This window comes from Marmota flaviventris, chromosome 8 (assembly GCF_047511675.1).
Source record: "Marmota flaviventris isolate mMarFla1 chromosome 8, mMarFla1.hap1, whole genome shotgun sequence".
NCBI lineage: Eukaryota > Metazoa > Chordata > Mammalia > Rodentia > Sciuridae > Marmota > Marmota flaviventris.
Genome location: NC_092505.1, coordinates 118,127,655 through 118,145,724, shown reverse-complemented (window position 1 = coordinate 118,145,724; position 18,070 = coordinate 118,127,655).

Genomic DNA, 18,070 nt, shown 5'->3' with positions numbered 1-18,070 from the left:
TTAATCAGTTCTAATCCTTCAATAAAATTATATCATTCATCCAAAACATATTCTTCCTTCTTGGTTTATTTTTCTTTCCTTTGCTTAATTTTCATTCCTATTTATAGGCACATTGACTTTTTGTAGGTAAAATGTTTTAAAGGTAACCTATATTGAAAATATTTTCCCATAGTCTGTCATGGTTATTTTTGTTTATGACATACTTTATCAAACCAATGCATTGAATTTGTCAGCTGTTTATGTATTTTTCATGCTTCTGTTTCCAAAGGAAATAAGATTGTTACATTATCAAGTATTCAGAATCATTTTAATCTCCTATTGGAACACACACAGTATCCTAGTTTAATATTAAAATTCTCCTATTTTTTTGCTTTTTGCCTTAGATCATTTTTTATGACATTGCTCTATTGAAGAGTTAATATAACAATATTGCTACTAGTTATCCACAAAAGCCCTTTCTCCTTTCATGCATGAGCATATACCTACTGACCACTCTATTGATAGCCCACCATATCAGGTTACCCATGTTCTTCTTCTTCCTTGACCACATATGTATTAAGTATTTATTATCTTTCCTATATGTATTAGTTTACTATTCATTTCTTATTCATTTTCTATTTGTGTGAACATTGTTTTCTATTAGTGTAACATGTAAATTATATTACTAAACTAATACTAAAATTGTCAAGGACATTGAAACAAAAATCACCAAAAAATCAAGGCTTAATGCACCATCACAAAATTGTGAGTTATTTCACTGACAGTTTTTTCACTGACAGGTTACAAGTTCAGCAGTATGAATAGATCTCACTATATTAGCACTGTCACCTGGGCTAGATTCCTTCTGGAGGCTCCATGGGAGATTTTGCTTTATTGATTCGCCAGGTTGTAGCACAGTCAGCATTCCTGGGCTCATGGCCCTATCCGATCTTCTAACCCAACAATCCTATCCCTTCAACTGCTTTCACAGTGACACTACTACATGTCCCTTTCTGCTTTTCACTTTGTTTTCTCCTCTTTCAATTAGACCTTTGTGACCCTACTGCACCTATCTGGATAATCCAGCATATCTGTGATTGTCAAGAGCATTAATTTCATCACTTGTGCAAAAGCCCTTTTGTATTTATGGTAAAAAGTCAAGCATTCCTGGAAATAGTAAGTACAAATCTTTGGTAGTCCACTATTTACCTGCCAGATTATATAAGTCCGTAGGTTTAAAACTCTCTTTTTAAAAAATATTTCTTTTATTCCTTGTAGTTGAACACAATACCTTTATTTCATTCATTTATTTTTATGTGGTGCTAAGGATGGAACTCAGGGTCTCACACATGCTAGGTGAGCGCTCTACTGCTGAGCCACAACCCCAGCCTCTGTCTTCTTATTTTTTGATAAATCCAGAGCACATGGAAAAGTATATCTAAATGTATATCTTTTCTTTCTTTCTTTTTTTTAATGATTGGACATTTTTAAACCAAAATGAAAATTTCACAAAATCATAAAGAGAAATATTTTTACAGAAGTAAGTTGCATAAAAGTAAAGCTAATAAACCAGGATTTACTTTACTTTGCCCCAGAATGACTTTGTGTGAGATAAAATGCCCTACAAAAATTAACACAAATTACAGAGTGGGAAAAATGTTCATGGTCCATACAATGTACAAAGGATATTTTCAGAATACATAAAAGAGTGCTGGAAATAATCAGAGGTGCTGATGCTTTGTCTAAGTAATGGCCAGGGAGATAAACATTAAAACAAAAATATAGATCCAAATATCCTATAATGTGTCAGTGGAAAGGCTGGGGTATAATTTGCTCATGCATTCTCTAGTGGAATCCAAATATGTATAACATTTGGAAATTAAATGACATCTGTAGGAGGTTAGAAATATTTCTACAACTAAATATTCTAGAGACATAATCACAAATGCATACAAAGAACCATGTATGAACATGTTTTGAATCATGATATAAAATAGGCAATACTTGATAGGGAATGTAACTACACATTAAAGAGATGCTTATGTTAGTTGGAGAACAACCATATCAGTCTTCAAAAATGAAAAGAATGATGATAGGAAACTTTGTATATAAGATCCCCCTTACTACTTATCTCTTCCTACACAGCTACACTTGCCATAGGTCACCATGATGCTCTCTTTAGATCTTTGGACTCTGGGCAGCTCATCTGTCAGGAAAAATGTAGAAAAGTGCCACAGTCCAGCTGGCTGCAGCAAAATAACCGGGGGGTGACGAATAACTTGTGTAGATTGATACAGCAGGAGTGGGAGCCCTTTATTGCAGGACAGGAGCAGTATTTATACATTCCACACAGCTTATCTAATTAGCATAAACTAGATACATCAGTCAACCAATAAGGAATCTCCACACTTAATGGCTTGTTTTTGTTACTTCTCAAACCACTCCCTCTGGCATTTTGCCAGGCACCATCCAGACTTGTTTAGGAACTCTAACATTCCCCTGGCAAAATGCCAGGTGTTATTTTGACTTGTTTACAGACTCTAACAGAAAAGTAGGCTCTAGTATAAGAAATCCAGAAGAAGGTGATTGGTAAAGATGTAAGACTTGGGTAAACTCATAACAAAAGCACTGATTAAATCTACCAATGGAAGTGTTTATTCAAGGAAATATTGCCAATGATCAGTTTAGCATATTTCTCAACTAACATATTCTTCCAACAATTATGGTAGCTATTCTAAAACTTGTTCACAAGTATTTTCTATAAATTGTTGGACTTACAGAATAGAGAGAGCAAAGTATTGGAAGAATCTTGAGACCCAAATAAGTTTTGAGGATTAAAGACAACCTTGAGGTGCAACCCACCCCAGACCTCAATGAGCAATACAATGTTACATTTCCCATGGAGTAGGAACACCAAGAGAAGGGGAGCCTGTCAGTGCTCTATCCTGCCTCTTGTTCCATGTGTGTATGACAGTTATGTAATTTAATTTGCTAACATTCTGAAGGATGTTTATTAAGTGTAGCTTTAGAGACAGGAGACTTCATGCGCTGCTCTCACTTTCTTTTATAAGCCATGAAATGCTTTTTTCCATGGATCAACGTTTTTTTTCCATTCTTGACAGCTTTATTTCCTCAGCAGGTTTTTCATCCAAGTTCCCTGAAAGTCTGAATTCAGAATATTTTTGAAATAGTATTCAGCTTTTATAAAGGAAAAAGAAAAAAAAAAACACTTTCTCACTGAGCCAAGTTTCAAATCTTTTATCTGCTCCATCTGTCTCCTACCCTCATCCTGAGATACCTTTTCATCTTCCCAGGCTTGATGGCAACACATTTGATAATATTGTTCTTTTTTTTTTTCTTGAGAACTTACCAGTGGATCTATCTCTATTTTCATAGCATTTGTTGTAGAATTCCAGATACTTCCATCATCTCTGGCCAGGCTTGCATTCTGAGTCTCATTTTTTTCCCCATTCTCTATTAATAACACTCCATCTCCCTCCCCCTCTCCCCCTAGCTCTAGTTCTCCACCACTCCCACCTTCAACAGAGATATGACTTGTGTAATAATTATTTGCATGTGAAGAACACTCTTTTATTTAGTCTGACTTACTTCAACACACTTGGCTGGTCTTCTTATGTTTCTGTTGATTTGTTGGCTGTTTATTTCTTTCTTTCTTTTCATAGTGATCTTTCTCTTCATATTCTACATTATTCTTTTATCTTCTCATCGTTTTCTAGTTTGTATTTCTTACCAATGAAAACTGAGAGCCATAATAAGATAGATTAATCTTTAGGAAAATAATTTGTTTTCTTAATTATCATCATGAAAAATCTGTGGGCTTTTTAATATTTCATACTTGCAAAAACTTTCACTTTACCCTGTCATTAATAACACTTGTGGTATGAATAAAGATAATTCCCTATTTAATTTAGGTAAGTATTGGCATAATTAATACCCTTATTCCAATATATTTAATAGTTTTTGAATCTTTGATTGTTTAATAAAATTAGTGTGTGGTTTAGAAAATATTAGAGAATAAATAATTTTATTATAATTTCTTTGTGAATATAATTAAAATAATTTAATATTTGTTAACACCGTATTTACTTTCCTCATTAGTGAAGTGAAAATGTCCTTACATTGTACAATACCTTTAGGGTGGAAGAGCTCTGGCACAATGCTAGAAGATTCATAGATTCAGTAGAGGGCGCTATATAGCATGCTCTTGCAGCCTCAGTTTTTATTTTTTAATTTAATTTGTAAAAACTCAATGAATCAAAGAGAGGCTAGTCCCCTTCTTACAGGACCCTCATAGAGCAAGTATTTCAATCTGAGAGCCTGGAGAGTTTCTTTTATACTTTGTTTTACTACAGCTCAATTGTTCAATTTCTTCCTAGGGAAGTGGTTGTGTTCACAGGGAAGGTCAAGACTCTCTGACTTTTGCATATTCCAATTTGCCCATTATTATTTTTGAGCCATTCTTCTCTCTCTCTTTGTTCTTGGAAGGAAGCTCTAGTGTATAATCTGTCAAGAAAGAACTGCATTTCCTTCTGTGCTTCATCCTCCTTTTGCTGTCATTAAGTGTGCACTTGACTGTCACCTTTGCTCCAAAGACTTACAACATTACCTACTGTCCTTCCAACTACCATAAAGGGTATCAGTTCCTTTAAAAAAAAAAAAAAAAAAAATATATATATATATATATATATATATATATATATATATATTTGGTATACAAATTTTAAAACAATGTTATTGAGAACTAATTTTCTTTTCTTTGTAAAATAAAATTCACTCATTTTTAGTATGCAGATTAAAGCACTCTGACAAAAGTATACAATGGGATAGCCCTTACCACAACCATGGTATTGAATGATTTGGCCTTTTCCCTAAATTCCTGTGTGGTTCCATGCTGGATGTTCGTCCATAACATGAGCTAACAGATCATATGTTCTCTCTGGATAGTTTTGATTGCTCAGTGTTTTTAGCAATTAATCTATGTCCTCCAAATATAAATCCTTTCCTCTTTTTCATTGTTTAGTACTATTTCACTGTATGCATATGTCAAACTGTGCTTATCCATTCTGCATTTGATGGGTATATAGATGGTTGCCAGTTCTGAATTATAATGAATAAAATTCTTAGGCAAACAAGGCAAATAAGGCTTCACATGGATGTATGGTTTTATATTTCATTGTAAGTAGAATTGCTGGTTCATGTAGTGGTAATTCTATTAAGAATTAGCCAAATCATTTTCCACGGTGGTTGTCAAAAGTCATATTCTCCCCAGTAAAATATGAAAGTTCTAGTTCCACATTCCATGAAACTTGTTTTAGCCAATTTTTATAATCTATGGTTTTTCTAGAAAGCACTATCTCATGGTGGTTTTAATTGTCATTTTCTTAATGGTTATGAGAAACTGATGTAACTCCATTTTTGAGAAACCAGCTTCTACCTCAAGGCCTGTCCTAAGGAAGGGGGTGTGACCTTTGTCCTGGGAAAAACCCACAGAGCACTCCTAAGTACCCACCCTGCTGAGTTGTTTGTCTATAAATAACAGGAGAGATCTGCAGCACCAGGTGTCCCTGACTCAGTCAGGCTAGGTGAGGACCCATAGCAACCTCCTAGCAACCTCCAATCAACATGAGACAGGGAAAATACCTGGGATGCCAGATGACCCCCAGTAGTTTATGGTGGTTGATAACATGTTGGGAAACCATGTAGTTTAGCACATATACCCCTTGTGGCTTAAACCAATCAGTTCAAAGGAATCTCCCACTTGTACTAACCAATCACTCCTACCCAACTTGTTCCTGCTAGTGAATGTGCTAATCAATGTTAAGAGTTGTTGTTTGACTTTCCGTGATGTGAAATTATTTGCTGTGTGATGTTGTGACACATAGAGTATCCCCCGACAACCTATAAAATCTCACTGAACAAAGGACAGACTCACTCCCTGGGACTGCTGCGTTGGAAACTGTTGTGAGTCCAGGCTTGAGCTTGCAATAAAGAATCTAGTGTGATTGCATTGGATTCGTCTCCTGGAGGTATATTGGGTCCCACGAATCTGGCATTAAATTGACAGTGTTAAACATATTTCACGTGCTTATTCAGTTTTTATTATATGAGTGTGTGCTCATCATTTTTTTTTTTTTTTTGTACCTGAGATTGAACCCAGGGGTAGCTTAACCATTGGGCAACATTCTTCAGCCAATTTTTATTTTATTTTATTTTATTTTTAATTTTGAGACAGGTTCTCCTTATAATGCTTAAGGTCATGCTAAATTGCTGATGATGGCTTTGAACTTGTGATCCTCCAGCCTCAGCCTTCGGAGCCACTGGGATTACAGGGGTGTGCCACCTGCCCAGCACCCCTCAACTGTTCTTGAACTATGTGTTAATTGTTTGTTTGTAGGAGCTATTTTTTTTTCATATAATAAAACACCAGTTCTCAACTATAATTTTCATTAACTAATAAAATAAAGAATGTAGAACAAACTTATCAACAGAAAAAGATGTTTCATCTTTCATTTTCTTAACTAATCTAGCATAAATAGAGATTTTATCATTTCAATCTACTACCTCAACTAGATTTCTGAAATGATCTAATATTTTAAATAGAGGATGAGCCAAGGTTAACACAAACCTTGTTTAAAACATTGGTGATACACTTACTGACACTGTTTAGCAATTTGTTCGATTTCTCTGGAAATTATTTGCCTCATTAAAAAAAAAAAGTATATCCAAACTTTGAGGCCATTATAAAGAATAAAAGTGATTGGGTCTCTCTGTGTAGGGCATTTAGAGAGAGATTCAGTCTTTTGCAGAATAAAAACTTAGGCTTGAACACAGTGGTGCATTCCTGTAATCCCAAATGCTTGGGAGACTGAGGAAGGAGGATCACAATTTCAAAACCAGCCTTAAAATTTTTGCAATGCACTGTCTCAAAATTTAAAAAAAAATAAAATAAAAGAAAGGGGATTTGGTTCAGTGGCTAAGCGCTGCTAGGGTCAATTCCTGATCCTAAAAATAAATAAATAAATTGATAGATAAAAGTGCTTGGTAATTTCAGTTCCATTTTTATCGCTGGCCATTGAATTTCTAAAGTAAATATTATGCAATTTAAGTTTAAAAATCCAGTTTGAATCATAAATAGAATGAAGAAATACATAAAAATGTGATTAATTAATTAATTTCTTTTTTTTTTTTTTGTAATTTTGGCAAGAAGTAGTTAAATCGTTTAGCCTTTACAGTCAGTGGCACTAGATGATAATTTTGTAAGATAGTGGCAGTATGAAAAAAATCAAATAAGATTTAAATTGCATTTGATAAGGAAACTATATTCTTTTAAGTTTCAACTTTTCTTAGTGCAGGAAGCAAATTAATTCTGTAGAAGTAAGTCTATAATTATACTACCATAGAACTTATAAACACAACATGTCATAGTTTTTCTTGAAATGCATTTATGTATGTTTACCCACACTCTTCAAATTATATAGTTGGTTATATGAGTTGTCTGCAATCTTAAAAAGTGTTGGCTTAACAATAACTCAAATTCTACATTCACAATTCATGGAGGAAAAAAAAAACAAGATTATCAGGTTTGAATTTAAACTTTGTTTGGGCAAAGCTAAATGAAACTTGCCTTTACTTCCATCACTAAGAAGTTTCTGTTCCTTTATAACATATATTTTTTAAATGCTTTTGCCTTTACTTCCATCACTAAGAAGTTTCTGTTCCTTTATAACATATATTTTTAAAATGCTTAGAAATAATCAAGTTTCTGTAGATCTAGCAATTCTCAAAACGTGATAGACCTTTGAAATTAATACATGTAGCGCTGAAGTATTTAAAATTAAATAGAGGAAATCATGTTTGTGCTTAATGATTTCAAAAAGTGTCCTTAGATATGTCATCATCAATACAATCTATAAAAGAAAAAAATGAATATATTGTACTTCACCAAAATAATCTGTTTCTTTATACCTGACCCTAATGAATCAGACAACAAGCCAAAGGCTGGAACACAAAGCTTCATACCACATATAGAACCAAGCACTTGTATTCAGAATCCAAGAAGAACTCTAAATTCAATGGTGAGAAACAAATCCAAATGAGAAGCTGGGCAAGAGACTTGGGGTGTCAGTTCCCAAAAAAGAATAAGTTGATGGAAAATATGCACAGGAGTTCTTCAATGTTATTAACCATTAAGAAACACAAATTAAAGGTGCAGTGACAAACTATAAAACATTAAAATGACTAAAGTAAAACATATTGACCACCCTAAAATCTGGTGGGGCTGTAGAAAGGCTAGAAATTATACTACTTCAGCTTGAAAAACACTACTTGTCTAATGAAATTAACTCTAGGCTTACTGAAAGACTTAGTCAATGTTCTCTTTAGCATTTATTCTGCATAAATATTTTCATACAAAGACCTGTACATAAACATCTATAGCCATTTTATTTGTAATAGATGCTCACTGGAAGAAACTTAGGCCCTTCAATAGATGAAGGAGTAAACAAACTATGCTCTATTTATACCATGGAATACTACCTTACAATAATAAATAATGATCTATTGACACAAACTTTAATATTTCTTCAGTTCCAACTTGGATGGAACTCAGAGGCATTACACTGAATGAAATATATCAGTCTTCAAGGATCATAAATTACATGGTTTCACTCATATGAAACTCTTGAAGTGACAGCATTGTAATAATGAAGAGGAGACCATTGCTTGCTTGCTAGGTTAGGCCTGGAAAGGAATGACTATTAAGGGGTTATATGAAGGTGCTTGTCAGTAGTGGTCCAAGAATTCTGCATTCAAATTGTGGTGTTGGCTACTCAAATATACATGTTTGATGAATGTTCATAGAACTAAACATCTGAACAGTGAATGCAAAAACTGGGTGAAATCTGAACAAGATCTATTACTGAGTTTGTACTTGTTAATAATCAATGTCCTGGTGTGACAATGTACTATACCTATATAATTAGATTTTATCAATGAGAGAGGAAAATGAAGAGTATATGAAAAGTGTAAATTACTTTTTACCTATTTGGGACTTTTAAAATAATATAAAATTTTAGAATATAAATTTTAAAAAGTTGCATCCATAAAAGAACAGTTTTGGTAAATAATTATAGTAGGAATTTTTGCATTGGTATTGAGTGAGGTTCCCTCATCTTTGCATCTCATTTGCTCTCCTAAGGCTGCCAATGGTGGCAAGATCCACTGTGCAAAGTCAGGAAATGGAGACAACATTCCTGTGTGTGTAGAAAGGAGACACAAGGCAAGTTGTTGGTCTAACCATCCTCAAAAGGGGAAAGGGTTGAGCAGGGAGGAGCATCATTTGAGAAGTAGAGTTCCTACAGAAATCTTGCAGCTTGAAGTAGCAAGTAAAGTCTTACTCCGGACCCTGAAGTGAACATGTCTTGCTGGAATATCCGGACAAATGCTCAATATTAAATAAGAATGGCAGTGGTATCCCATTTTTCAACCTGTATCTTATCTGCTACATCTGATGATTCATAGCCTTAAGATTTACTGACACTTGACTTCTACTTTCTCTCTAGTGCGAATATCACAACCTAAGAGCTAGAGTCACAAACTCTAAGAAGGGAGAAGTCACTGGCCCAGCCACATAGTTTGTGAGCACTGGTTCATATTATGCCATAGTCTGTGGCATGTAAACACATCCCGATCTTTTAAGTTTACCTATTCATAATTCTGCAGAATCATAGCAAAATTTAAATAAACCAAGGAACACGATATACAATTTTCAGCTTTCTAAACTCAGGTTTTCATAAGACTACCCTTTTCTGAATTACATTATCATTTTCCATTGTACACATTACTTTTATTCCATTGATCTAGCAATAGAAAAAAATGAACTATTATTTCTGGAACCACTCACCAACACTAATCAAATAACAGGCATGCTCCTCTGAAATGTAATATTATTTTCTTTTGGTGTTATATAGTAAAAGGCAATGATAATAGAAACAGGACCAGCCTACAATTTTTTAAAACTTAGAGTTATACTCTAAATTGTCTAAGCCTGAAATATCACATCAAAACTTAGTTGAATTAATCTACTGTACTGAAACAAAAGCATTTGCTTCAGAATTAGAGGGTGGCAAGATCTCAACTGCATTAATCCTGTGAAAACTTAACTCTGGTAAACATTTTTAAAGGTTATTCAGCCTCATACAGACATGAGTAATTTAAGTCCAACGGATGTTACAACGAAAATGTGTCTAAGTGGTACTGCTTAGCCATTGAAATTACAAGTCATCAAAAAGATGAATAGAGAACAGAGCTATTAAAGATAAGGAGCAGAAATAATTGGAAACAAGAAAGGAACATACATTTCTCCCTAGCTATCTGCATTAAATCAGTAGAGAAATGATAAATAAACTACATTTTAAGAAAGATAATAAGCTTTCAAAAATAGCTAGATTATCATTTCATAACACTTCCAGAAAAACACCATTTTAAGAACCTGGCTTGGTGTTTCAGAACAATCGGGTCCCATTGTATAAGAACTGTCCCTAAAGTGCCATAAGACCAATGAAAGTATCAGACTGATGGAAAATTACACAAAATGAAATTTTCTGGGGATTTACTAGCAGAAGCATGGTCCTGGTGGAAGAAAGATCAGGTGGATACTCATAATTTAACCAGATTCAGTGGGTTATCTTTTTTCTTTTTAGTTTAGATGGACACAACACCTTTATTTTATTTATTTATATTTTTATGTGCTGTTAGAGGATCAAACCCAGTGTTTCAGGAGTGCTAGGCAAGTGCTCTATCACTGAGCCACAACCCCAGCCCCAACCTGGGTTGTCTTGAAAGAATACTGTGGATATCAGTCACATTCCTGGTGCTGATGGTGCCAAGATCTGCATAGAAACCATCACATATCACTCTGATGGCTTTGGTTATTCACAGTACGATCGGAAACTATCTGGACAAAACAGACCTAGTTGTTCATGTGCCATCGTCATGGATTCCTCTCAAGATGGCTATAGGCATTTACTTACTATATCACATATCCCTGCTTCCATGATATATCCTGAGCGTGCAAGGGGTTTTAGCATTGTGTAGGCAACATGTCATTAGGCCACTTGCCCAATTTGTAAGCAGAGTCCACAATAATAGAGGTACATGCACAAAAAGATAGAACAATTAAGCAAATAATAAAAAAATCCATTTTCTATCAGCCATTCCAAGAAGCAAACCAGTAACATAATTTTTCTCTAAGGTGTATGACATTAGGGAGATAGAAAACAACATTTTTTCTTAATGAAAGCATAGACTGCAGGGAAAAAAAATCACAAAAGTAGTAAAAAAATTTTCAGCAATAAGACAGAAAAATACATGTTTGTCAGGGATATGCAAAGATCATTCTGCAAATCACAATAAAACAATACTGGCAACTTAGTTTTTATTAGACAATTGCGGCAGCAGCTGAAATCTGGTGTTGACCATACATGCTGGCCAAGAGGTTGTCGGGTCCATGAGTAAGTCTGAAAAGGAACACTAAAGTTGAATGCCAAAACCAAGGGCCAGCTGTAGTGCCTCAAGGGGTTTTCTTTAGTATATTCAATGTACACATTTTCACCATAGGTCAGAGTTCAACAGAATCAGCTGGGACCCAGTTAGAATGACTGGGCACTCCTCACACTGTGACCAAGAATAGCAGATTCATTCAGGGAGAAAAATAGGTACTAAGTCACAGATAGTAGTAAGAGTTCTGTGTGCTATTTTACAATGGAGTGGCTGTAAATAACAATAACATTACATTCCAAAGAGCTAGAGGAGAGGATTTTGAATATTTTCACAATTAAGCATAGAGACATAGAGACAAACCCACTTACTTAATCATCTAATACTCAACATAGGTGCCAAACTATCTATCTATCTACCTAAAATTAAAAAATGGACTTTATAACAAATGGTGCTGGGAAACCTGGATATCCATATTTAGAAGAACAAAAGTAGATCCCTCTTGCCTTGCAGAAATTTTGAATAAAAATATACCAAAGACTTAAGAATTAGACTAGACACCTGCCTACTGCTAGAAGCACACATAGGATCAGCACTCCATCATATAGGCAGAGGAACTAATATCATCACAAAGACTCCTAATGTTCAAAAAATAAGCAAGAATCATTAAGTGGGAGATTATCAAGTTAGAAAGCTTCTGCACAGCAAAGAAAATGATTAAGAGTGTGAAGAGAGCCAGGCACAGTAGTGCACGCCTATAATCCCAGCATCTCAGGAGGCAGAGACAGGAGGATTGGGAGTTCAAAGCCAACCTCAGCAATGATAAGACACTCAGCAACTCTGTGAGACACTGTCTCAAATAAAATACAAAATAGGGCTGAGGATGTGTCTCGTGGTTGAGGGCTCCTGAATTCAATCCCCCATACTGGAAAGAAAAAAAAAAAAGAGCTTGAAGAGAGCCTAAAGAATGGGAAAATAAATCTTTGCCAGCTAATCCTTTGACAGGGGATTAATATCTAGAATATATAAAGAACTCAAAAAGCTTAATACCAAATATAAAACCCCAAAACAATTAAACAAATCAATAAATCTGCAAAAGAACTAAACAGACATTTCTCAAGATAAGAAACACAAATGATAAACAAATACAGGGGGAAAAATGTTCAACATTACTAGCAATCACTGAAATACATATCAAAACTACAGTAAGATTTCATCTCACTCCAGTCAGAATGGCAATTATTAGGAACAATCAATAAAACAATTAAACAATAAAAATAAAAATAAATACAATAAAAATAAATGTCAGGGAAGGCATGAGAAAGAAGTATACTATTACATTGTTGGTGGAACTGCAATTTAGTACAACCACTCTGAAAAGCAATATGGATATTCTTACAAAAACTAGGAATGAAACCTTCTTATTCACCCAGCTTCCACACTCCTTCGTATTTATCCAAAGGAACTAAAATCAGCATCATATAGTGATACAGGCACACCAAAGTTTATAACAGCACAACTCACAGTAGCCAAGTTATGAGACCAACCCCAGGTGCCTGTCAGTAGTGGAATAAATTAAGAAAATGCAGTTTATCTATACAAGAGAGTTTTACTCAGCCATTGGGGAAAAAAAAGTGCAATTATGGCTTTGTTGATAAATCGATGGAACTGGAGAACATCATGCCAAGTCAAAGAAGCCAGACTCAGAAAACCAAGGATTGAATGTTTTCTCTCATATGTGGAGGCTAGAGCGAAGTAAGGGGAAAAAAGGGGGGACCAAATATTCTAAAGACAGATGGAAGACCAGTGACATAGAGAAAGGAAATTGAGGGGAGGGAAGAGGGATGGGAAAGGGAAGAAAATGTAATACAAATTTTAAAAATTGTGCTATACATATATATGTACATATATACAGCACTAATTTAAAATAAAGAAATGAGTGAAATGAAGACTAATAGAGTCGAGGAAGTGAAATGGGGCAGGAAGGGAAAAATGGGAAGGAAAGGGGGGGACAAATAGAGTAAATTATGTTCCACAGATGTATGATTATGTTAAAATTGAACCAACTATTATGTATAACTGTAATGCACTAATAAAACTATGAAACGTAAGAAATTATAAATATTTGAGGCCATAGATATATTTACCTTGATTTAAACATTATAAAATGTACACCCTGTATAGAAACAATATAAGGATTTCCATTAATATATGATTCTTAATATTTAATGTATCAGTTAAAATTAATTAAAGTATAAAAAATTGGACTTCTGATCCTCCACAGGATTGACTCTTCAATAAGTAAAAAAAGGATCAATAAAGAGCCACCAAAATAAGTGTTTTCTGCATTTCCTCTTTAGACTAAAACCTTCTTTTTACTTTTTAATTAATTAAAATAAATTAATCAAATAAATTAAATTAAATAATTCAGAATTAATTAGTTGTGATTACTTATTTAAGATTCAAACTTATTTGCTTGAAACTGTGATACACACTAGAATATATTTTTTATGAACTTAAGAACCTAGTGTATGAACCCATTAGAACTGAAATGAATATTCGTTGAATGAAAAATAAAGGTACATTTAAAAAACATAGCCTGTGTTCTCAAAGTACACTCTTTGTATGTTTGTTACATAATTTCATTGAAATAAATACAACAATTAAGAGTCAGTGTTTGGGGAGTATCATTACAATTTTACAAAGTGGTTTTAAGTATGTTAAATCTAATAATTTTAAAACATGGAGCTATACACATATTTTTTTTAATAATCTCTTCTCTCCATATTGAATTTGATTGTATTTTTAAAAGTGTCAATCCACAAGAGATTAGAAGCACATTTGAAAGAAAGCACATTCTTCATCAATGAGTATTTTATAAAAATGTTTTAGATTATTGGTGTGCCCCAGACTTAAAGCTACGTATGCCACTAGATAAATTAATGCGAATTCAAAATTCAATATCACACTCACAAAATCTCTGGTGGGTGAAATTCCGGTAAAAGCTTTTTTTAAAAATGACAGGTGCTTAAAATCTAACTTCCTTATGAAACAGCAATAAAAAGTTTTTAAAGTTACTACTTGTGTTGCAAATCCATGGCACAGGAAGGACATTTTGTTCCTTTGAGCTGACTGAACACTTCCATTACATCTTTGTCTTCAACAGAGGGTTCCAGGTACTTATTGCTGAGTAAATGGAGTTGGCTAAAGAAACGGAAACTTCTATTTTGATACTGTGAATTGAAGTCCAGGAAAACTTGTGGTCAGGTATCTCAATGTTGGCTCTGCTGATATGTGGGGCCTGATAATTCTGTGTTGGGGTGCTCTCTTCTGGATTGTGAAATATTCAACATCCGGTACCTGCAGCATTAAGCCTTCTCCCACATTTTGAGCACTTAAAACAATTTAAAAAAATCTCCAAACACTGCCAAATATCCCCCTATGGCTTGAACCTCCTATTGCTGAGAATTATGACTAGGATAATTTGAGGTTGTAGGACCTCCTGGAGACGGCAGCCACAACTAAATATCTATAGTGTATATTGCGGGGGCTTACTCTGAGTTAGTTTACTTGCCGCATGGTTGTGGTAACAGCACAAATGTTGTACCTACGCGGCATAGTAGAAAATTAACAGAATTTTTAAAAGCAGTGAGTTGGGTTGTAGCCGTGTAAAATTCATTATGTGACCAAGATTAAGGGACTTGAATGTTGACATTTCTAGACCTCATTTTTAATACTAATGTGTCAAAGTTCTGAAATTCCACATTTTCTGGCTTTGCTTAGAAATGTTAAATTTGAAAATATTTGTAATATTTATCATATATTTCATTAAGCTGTCTGTGGACCAATAACATTCTATAAAGTAATATATCCTCCTTAAAAGGTTAAGTTTCCTACTTAACCTCTAATAAAATTTTATTTTGGTAAACTGGAAAAATAACCTAAGTTTTATGGGCTTTATATAATTTTATAATAAATAAGTATGTTTATAGTTTGCAATAAAAAGCTATTTTTTCATAGACATTTAATCCAAATTATAATATTTCATGCTAATTTTATAAATGATAACAGCAATAATACTGGCAGTTTTCATTTTTGGAATAAATACTATAAGGCTCTAAGATTTTATACCTGAAAAAAATAACAGAAAAACACATCTGGTTTATCAATTAAATTAAATTTGCTCTAGCTTGTAGGAAACGTCATAAGTTGTGTGGGTTTCTGATCTGTAATGTTGCCTTCTAAATTCTCAAAAAGAAAAATCAAGTGGCATTTGCATGATATTTACACTAGAGACAGAAATACTAAAATTTCAACTTTTTTTCTGAAAAGAATATTTCTTAAAAAATGATAAATACTTGGGCTGGGGTTGTGGCTCAGCGGTAGAGCGCTCGCCTAGCATGTGCAAGTCCCTAGGTTCGATCCTCAGCACCACATAAAAATAAAATAAAGATATTGTGTCTATCTACAACTTAAAAAAATAATAAAATATTATTATTTTAAGCTCTCCAACCTTTCAATTCTTAAGGTAAGGTTTTCTTTATAATTGTACTCTATATGGGTAATAAGGATCGTAATGCATTCCACTGTTGCCGTGTATTTAAAAAAATAAATAAATAAATAAAAAGGAAAAAAAAGATTTTGTTTATGACAACAGGTTATACATTCACATATACAGGGAACACAATCTCAATTTTATTAATGTAGTAGACTGGGTTTTCTTTGCTCCACCAGAACTCTGTACATTTACAATGTAAATGTAAGAAGGAGAGGTCCAACACTCCTGCCTTTGTTCACATCACACACACACACACACACACACACACACAAACACACACGGTGGGGGGAGAGAAAGAGAGAGAGAGAGAGAGTTTTTATTTGTAACTAAATGAACAAGGGTTTATGGCATTACCACTACAACACTGACCCATTGATTTATATAGTAGTATGAAGTAGGGAATGGAAGGTGCCCCAGAAGAACCACAAACCATAGATTGAGTTGTTTTGACTAGTCAAACATGCTCTGCTTCATGGAGGCAGCATCAGAAAGCAGAGATGATTCTGTGTGGCAAGTAGTTCACATCAGAGCTTCTTTGTACTTAGAAGATCTATTACTGTCAGTAACTGAGAAAACAAGCTGTTTGTCTTAGGAAGGAAGTAGCCTTACTAAAGACCCTGTTAAGCATGTAGAGATGAGGGGTACCTGTTTGCATTGTGTGTTAATAGCCCCTGAAAATACCAGAATTCAGCACCCTGTAACTCCTCACTACTGCCATTCCTAGGAAATTGTGCTTGCTAAGTCAACAAGGGCTTTAGCAACTGAGCAAAGTGGACTTGTGCAGTGGCCAAACAGGGGGACATCACCCAGTGTCATATTACAGTGGAGTAAGGAGAAAAATATAGGAAAACTTTTAAAGAAATAAACATATTATCCATACAAGGGGACAGAAACTGGCGTGGTCTGAAAAGTTGTGGGGAAGAACTCACTCTCCCAGGACAGATCTGCTGGAACTACACTGATTCATTTAAAGAGTAATGAGTGAGTGGTTTGGGGCAAAGAAAGCCAGGGATAGCTGGAATTCTGTTGGTGAGCTGAACAGGGCTTCCGAGTCACTGTAGTTTGTTAGTTTGTTATGACTATGACCACATTATCATCCACAGATCAAGGGAGCCTGAAAACTTCTGTAATAATGATTTGATCTTTGTCAAATCCAGGTGTGAGGAAAATTTTGTACCTCTCTCCATTAATGCAGCTACAATAGAAGAAAACATATTAATGAGTTCTAGTGCCTTTAGCTTCCAAATATACAACCTACTAAACTTTTACTACATATCTGTAACATTCATGATACTAAACAGATTTTAATCCCCATTGCCTAAATGTTTTTCTCAACAAGTTAATTTTTTGTTGTTCATCAAGCACTATGCTCCTTCAATCATCCAAAAATGCTGCGAATTCTAGTCTTCTCCCAATTTGTCAAATCAAGCATGGATCTCTTGACTCCATATATAGCAATGACTCCCAACCAGTAATTCTAGAGCATCTTAAATTTACAAGCCCTTCTCTAAATGGTCCACCAGCCATATTTGCAAATCACAGTGCATCCTGCAAAGTATTGGATGAAAAATAGTACAATAAGCTCTGTTAGAAAATGGATGGGACTTGGAATCAGATGTCCCCAGGAAACAAATCATGTTTTCGCGACATATGAGTTGTAAGAGCTTAGAAAAATTGCAATGTCTCTCTAAAGATCAGAATCCTCATCCTTATAACAGATCCAGTGACATATCTTCTAGAGTTTAATGAAGATTAAATTAAAAGAATCTCTGAGAAAATACCTTTCACACTCTCTGATGCTGACCCATGGTTCAACAGTGCTATAATTACATGCAAGGAAAATTTGTACCAGGGTGAGTCAATTTGAGAAGGTCGGCTGAAAATAATATCTAGTACCAGCTGACATCCTGAAGAATGATTTTAATTTTGGTGGTGGATACATCTGGATCTAGTGTCACTAAGGGTGAGGATTTATTTTTTTTGCTAGATATACTGCAAGTGGCTATTTCATTTGTT